Below are 7210 nucleotides of genomic sequence, written 5' to 3'. Positions count from 1 at the left end.
GGTCAAATCCGAATAAACAGACGAGTCTGTTAAAGCCTTTTAGAACTCCAAGGGCGCGTACTAAAAAATGACACACGAAAAATTCGAGGAAAACGTGACACAAGCAAAAATTTGTAGGATCAAGAGTTTGTTCCGACTTTTTATTCTATTGCTACTCAATAGATAGTAGTGTTCGCTTCCTTCCCTGTCTATGTTTTCATAACACCTGTCGTTGAAGTCAATGTTATTCAGTAGTCACAGTATCATGTACTTCAATCCAGTGTGTGTCCCAACGGCGAAGCAACTTTTGTTCTCCTTGTGCAGCAGAACATAGAAAAGGCTAACGAATCAGTCTGTATGGAGGAAAGGGAAGAAAAAAAACAACAGAAGGAAGTGGGTTGTAGTATGCTCCGAGAAAAAAACGGAGCATTTATAGCAAAATCTCGAAGAGTGGAATTTCAATCCAATTTTGATACCAATTCCAAGAACCGGTAGAGAAGGTCTAAATTTCAATAGTACAGTTTATAAATTCGGTGAAGGAAGTCTCGTCGTGATATACCTAGTTACTAAGTGTAGTTAAAGCCGAATGAAAATATAAAATCGTTCCGCAAATTTGTAAAAATTTGTGGAACTATTAAGGATTAGGGAATTCTTTATTAAGCGATAAGGAATATTATTCTTTTTTTCCTTGCAAAATGCAAGCGAATTTTCTGGAGAAGATTTAAAATGCAAAATTTGTTTACTTTTTCCCAACTTAAATTAAGAAAGTAAAATCTGCTTCTGACCAAAAATAAGTTATTTGCTTACGAATTTACTGACTTTTTTTGGTCTATCTTGCGATTTTACTGTTTTATTTATGTCTATATATTTCATTGTTTTGATCTAATTTATTTTTCTTATTTTTTCAAAGAGAATCTTTGAAGTTGCTGATGTTAGACGTATTGGCCTATAATTTTCAGCTTTGTTTTTGGAGCCTTTCTTGTGTAATGGTACAACAGTAGCTTTTTTTCCAGTCAGAGGGGACAGCTTTTTCCTTTAGCGATTTCTTGAAGATTTTTGCTAAAGGTGAGGATATTAGTTCAGCAGTCTCTTTGAGTAGTCTCGGGTGTATACCGTCTGGTCCTTTCGACTTCGATGTGTCAAGCTTTTTCAATCGTTTTTGGACATCTGACTCAAAAATGACAACCATTGGCGTTGTTACAATGACAGGACATTCCCGGGTATCTGGGATGTTTCTAGAGTTTTCCACTGTGTAGACTGAGGAATATTGTTTGTTTAAGGTTTCTGCTATCTCTGCATGATCGATGATTTTGCCAGATGGCGTGGTTAGGTAGGGAATGGAATTTCGTCTTGGCTTTGCTGATGATACATAATTCCAGAAATTCTTTGGATTAGTTTTAGTTTCTGTAGCAATGATATCTTCATGTTTTTTTTATAGAGTATCGTGTAACCTTTCTCAGTCTATTCCTTGCTTTTGTGAATTTATCATATTGTTCTCGAGAATTGCTTCGCCTGTATTTTGCCCAGTATCTGTTCTTTCTGTTCATTTCGCGTTTTATGGACCTTGTCAAGTAAGGTAGGGTGCGCGGCCTCTTGATATATGAAACAGTGGTACACGTCTCCTCGTGCTTTAGTATTATTTCCTTGAAGAGATTCCAGCTGTCATTGCTTGACTGGTGCTCAAACAGTGCTTCCCAGTCGCCATTTTGCATTCTCCTTAGTTACTTGCGGATTTTGTTGTAATCGATATATCTTCTGCAAATATGGTCGGAAGAGGGTGGTGACAGTTGGAGAGTTGTTAAGAGACATACATGATTACTTGCACCAATCGGTGGTAAGTGATCGATACTTAGAATTTGATCTGGGTCGTCTGTGATTACTGGGTTAAGTAGCGAGGGTATTTGTCCATCTCTGAACCTTGTTGGTGATTCAACGGATTGATATAGCGTATTTTCTGCTAGGTAAGTGAGGAAAGCAGAATTCATACCATGACACTTGTGATACTGGGGGGAATACCCTAAGCCATCAACCCAGCTGACTTGAGGAAGGTTAAAATCTCCAACTACTAAAAGGTTCTTTGGCTTCTTATCTTGTAGCAACTGCAGGGCCTTACAAAGTGCCAGTTCAGACTCTATTAGGTTTGGGCAACTTGGGCTCCGGTAAAAAATGGCTAAAACTAGACTTTCTCGGGGTAGCACAATCTCTATAGCTAAATATTCAACCCAATCCAAAACTTTATTAAGAGAGATTCTGCTTATCGATAAGGTTGCCTTCACATAGACTGCAATTCGTCTTCTCGGGTCATCTTGTAATTTTGTAAATAGAAAGTATCCAGCAATTCCAATGTGGGCATCGTCCAAGGGGTTATTTGTATTCTTCGGCTTAATTTCAGCTACGCAAATCACATCATAATCATTTTTTGCTGCTAAGATCCATAACTCCGTTAGTTTATTTAGCAAGGAGTCTACGTTTTTGCTCAGCACTTGAAGAAACTTAGAGTGATGACTTTTAATGTTATGTACTAGATCACTTGGGCTACTATCATTTATTTCACTAGCTGTTTGGACATCTTCATAACTCGTGGATACCGTATCCCTTTCCGAATCTGTACATCTATTGTCACTACAGTCTAAATATTTTGAACTATCGGATCTATTTACACTAGTGGGAAAGGGAAAGTTCCTAACCCCGCTCACTGCTGGTTTATGCAACTTTTACGGATAACAAGGCCTTTTTCACCATTTTCCAGCAGGTCCTTTAATTTTTTCACAAGCTTCGCTCGCTTCTCTCTGTCCTCCCTGCTTATATCACTTCGGTACTGAATCGTCTCCTTTTTCAAAAAGGAGATTCTAGTGATTTCCTTTTTTATCGTCATGTTGGGGACGGTAAATATCACTAGCACTATTCTTTATGGCTGTTGTCCGGCAACGATCTGGTTATTCTTAGGTATCAAGCGTTTTACATTTGTGAGATGAAATTTTGAAAGTTTATAGGAGGTTTTTAGGTGCTCGCTGATGAATATTATATCAGCCTGTTCCTTCTCCTGGCTTGTACCCCGCTCTAGTTCGGGAATTCTGTGAGCTATGATATTTAGCCTTCTGCGCTGCCTATCATGGTCTCTTCTTATTTCGTCTCTCACTTCTTCGCAGGCTTCCGATTTGTGAGCCTTAGTAATGGCTGCCAAACTCGGCATGTAATTTGTTTCTTAAGGTTTCCTTCAACATTTTTAGTTCTTTTCCGACGAGGTATTTGACTTGTGTTTCCATGTCAGCTTTGTTGCACTTTTTTAACAGTTCTATTTCAATTTCTGAAACTCTTTCAGGGTCTGAATCAACCATTATAGTCATTTCTGCGAGCAGTTCAGTTTTTAGGCAATCAATTTGTTCTTTCACAATCGTGTACATCCTCAGCGGTAGTACTTTTTCTCGCGGGGTCGGCTAAACAACGGGGGCAATACCAGGAGAATGATGATCCAGCACTTAATTTGTTTATAAGGTTGTACCTGGATTCTGTAATTTAAATACATGAAATGCATAGCCACTTTTTACACCCGTCACACAACATTGTTTTAGCATCACGTTTTAATTTCATGTCGCAGCCCGCACAGGGGTTCTCTCCATTTTTTTGTGGGGACGCTTGCTTTCTCTTTCCCATTATCTTTAACCTTATTACGATTTTTCCGATAAGGTTATTAACCTTATTTGATTGTCTATCAAAACTTCTGAAATATGCAGGGTGGATTCACAATCATCAACGATTTTTGCACCTGTGGGAGTTGCGGATACCCGAATCGCCTATCCCCAGCAATTTAAGGATGCATATCCAGCCGGTACCAATACGGCCCTTCTTGTTCGTGATCGCTCTTTTCTGCACAGGTTTCGCAAAATGTAGAAGATGAACGACTCAGTTTACGTAATCTATGGCTTTTCTCGCAACTGTGAACTTACAACACTGTATTATTAAGACAGTGAAGAACGCGAAGATAGAGAATCCCCAAAAGAATTGAAAATAGATTGACTTAGAATTCTGAATATAAAAAGTCCAACACTGTGGTAGGTCCCGTAAATTAACTCTTAGGGTACAACAAGATTAAGGATAATGCAAATAATTTGGAAAAATAGTTTGTCTCACAGTTTGTTATATATTTATCCAGGTTCAAATTTATGCAGCCACATGGGTTTCATATTGACACAATCTGTCCATGTTACCACAAAAGCCAACCGGGATTGATCACCTTTAATTTATTTTTCTATAATTAGGAGGTCTAGGCCACAAATAATTTTACTACAGTTAGTCTTCAATCTAGTGTACTGATTAGTGGCAGATCCAGTGGGAAGTTCCCCCCCCCTCCCTGATTTAGTGTTGGATTTGTGGTTAGGACAGCTTGGTCTGGTTTTGGTTAACGCAAATGTTTTTTTGTAATTGGTTTTAATAGTTGAGTTTTAATAAGTTTTTAATTATTAAGACTGTTTTGTTTTGCAAATAAGGTTTCAGTTACTCTGTGCAGTCTCTGTTAGATTATACTAATGATACATACTGCCAAAGAGTATATAATTAAATTTGTGTTAATCAAGGGAATCTGTCCATATTACCACAAAAGCCAACAGGGATTGATCACCTTTAATTTATTTTTCTATAATTAGAATGTTTAGGCCACAAATATTTTCACTACAGTTAGTCTTCAATCTAGTGTACTGATTAGTGGCAGATCCAGTGTGAAGTCCCCCCCTCCCTGATGTAGTGTTGGATTTGTGGTTGGGACAGCTTGCTCTGGTTTTGGTTAACACAATTTTTTTTGTAATTGGTTTTAATTGTTGAGTTTTAATAAGTTTTTAATTATTAAGACTGTTTTGTTTAGCAAATAAGGTTTCAGCTACTTTGTGCAGTCTCTGTTAGATTATACTAATGATACATACTGCCAAAGAGTATATAATTAAATTTGTGTTAATCAAGGGAATATGTCCATATTACCAAAAGCCAACTGGGATTGATTACCTTTAATTTATTTTTCTATAATTAGGATGTCTAGGCCACAAATATTTTCACTACAGTTAGTCTTCAATCTAGTGTACTGATTAGTGGCAGATCCAGTGGGAAGCCCCCCCCCCTCCCTCATATAGTGTTGGATTTGTGGTTGGGACAGCTTGCTCTGGTTTTGGTAAACATAATTTTTTTTTTTGTTATTGGTTTTAATAGTTGAGTTTTAATAAGTTTTTAATTATTAAGACTGTTTTGTTTTGCAAATAAGGTTTCAGTTACTTTGTGCAGTCTCTGTTAGATTATACTAATGATACATACTGCCAAAGAGTATATAATTAAATTTGGGTTAATCAAGGGAATCTGTCCATATTACCACAAAAGCCAACTGGGAGGTGAAAATCTTCATTTCATAATAACAAGGAGAGAAATTTAAAATCCTAACTTCTTTAAGCTGTTAAAATGGTATTTCAGGATTGTGCTGTTGCAACAGGGTTGAAAAGCAAAATATTCATTTCTTTTTACTACAAAAATTTGTTTTCAAGTCTTGAAAACAAATTGCTTTTACTAAGTATTTACAGGGGCAAATAAATTGATATTTGCTGTATGGTACTTTTTTTGGCTGTATGATTTGGTTTTTTGGTTTTATTTTTTTACAAAGCAGAGTGGTTTTTACAACATTGTTGTTTTTTAAGGGGCTTTGTATAATAGAAAGTAAATTTATAAGAAGTGCAAAAATTATTAATTTAAGTTTTAGATTTTGGTAAGCAAATGGTGGCCATTTTACTGTGTATTATTGTCTAATTAAAGCTCTGCATTATATGACATATCTCCTCCTCTGTTCATCCTAAAATATTAAAATAAAGGCCAAACTCTTTAGGACTTTAATAAAGGTTTGTATATGCTTAAGACTAAGTATACAAGTCAAAATAATCCTTCAAAGGTTCAAGTAATCATTTAAAAAGAATAGACTTTTGAAAAATTGTTTATAAAAGAAGGCAAATAATTATGTGTTTTTTTTATTTATTTTTTGTACCTTAATTTGCACTTCGGAGCAAATTAAGATCTGTAGATCTGTTGAATGCTCCTGAGTTGAATCGGTGATGTCTCATAGCAGGTATGAGCAGGACGGAATGTCCCACTCATACTTCCAGTCTTTCGTGGCCCACTCTTTATCCAGTGCCTTCTTGAATGCTTTGGGGGTAGGGGCTGAGACTGTTGCTTTGCACAGTTCATTCCAGGGGTTGATGACTCTGTTGGTGAAGAAACTTTCTCTGGCCCTGGTTCTGACTGACTGCTTGAACAGCTTCATTGAGTGTCCTCTGGTGCACTGTGGGGGGCCTGGGTGGATGGGCAGGATCTTGGCATATGATGAATTCAGCAATTTGCAGGTCATCATCATGTTGCTACGGTTGCGCCTGTACATGAGGGTAGGAGGTTTAGAGCCCGTAAACGATCTTGATAAGGTTTGTCTCCAAGGTTTGTGATGGCCTTGGTTGCTCTCCTCTGGACTCCCTCAATTAGCCTGACATCTCCTTTGTATGTTGGGAAGGCAGCGCACATGCCAAAATCCAAAACGGGTCTGACTAGTGCCTTGTAAAGTTTCAGGAAAACTAGTGGGGATCTGCTGGTAACTGTTCTTTTGATCAGACCTAAGTTTGTGTTGGCCTGGGACACGCTCTTGATGGTGTTGGCATGGAACTTGAGAAGGCTGTCAACAATGACCCCAAGGTCGCGTTCCTCTGTGCTGGTCTTGATGGGTGAATCAGAGTTGGAGGCATGTTCATGCATATGGTATTGGGCGCATGGGTTTGAGGATCCAAAGTGTAGCATGCTGCACTTGCTTATATTGAACGATAAGAGCCATTTGTCTGCCCACAGCTGGATTTTCTGGATATCTGTTTGCAGGGATTTTACATTCACTGCTCCAAATAGCTTTGAGTCATCAGCATAGAGAGACAAGTTGTTTTCCACCTCGCTGAATATATCGTTGATGTAGATGTTGAACAGTGTAGGACCAAGAACAGTTCCCTGCAGTACTCCACTGATGACATCACAGGGCTCGGAAAAGACCTTTTCACCTCCAACACCAAATAGCCTGACACTCTGGGTTCGTCCTGACAGGAAGTCCATAAGCCAATCAACCAGGTTGGGGTATAACTGGGCAGCAGTAAGCTTTTCTCTTAGCCTTTTGTGTGGGACTTTATCAAAGGCCTTAGCAAAGTCTAGTAAAACTAGGTCCAGTGGCAATCCT

At 38.1% G+C, this 7210-nt stretch overlaps 1 protein-coding gene across 1 annotated transcript in view; it reads left to right on the top strand.

Annotated features, from left to right (window-relative positions):
* Positions 1–4250: 4250 nt before the first annotated feature.
* The window catches only part of LOC136038739 (uncharacterized), a 42473-nt gene continuing 39513 nt past the window's right edge, over positions 4251–7210 (top strand). Inside the window, exon 1 of the mRNA XM_065722101.1 lies at positions 4251–4268. The gene's annotated coding sequence lies outside the window, so the exon portion shown is untranslated. The remainder of the gene's footprint in view (positions 4269–7210) is intronic.

The sequence above is a fragment of the Artemia franciscana genome, chromosome 18, assembly GCF_032884065.1.
Source record: "Artemia franciscana chromosome 18, ASM3288406v1, whole genome shotgun sequence".
In the NCBI taxonomy this organism is placed as follows: domain Eukaryota; kingdom Metazoa; phylum Arthropoda; class Branchiopoda; order Anostraca; family Artemiidae; genus Artemia; species Artemia franciscana.
Note: the sequence above shows the minus strand (reverse complement) of the source record. Positions and strands in the feature narration are given on the sequence as shown.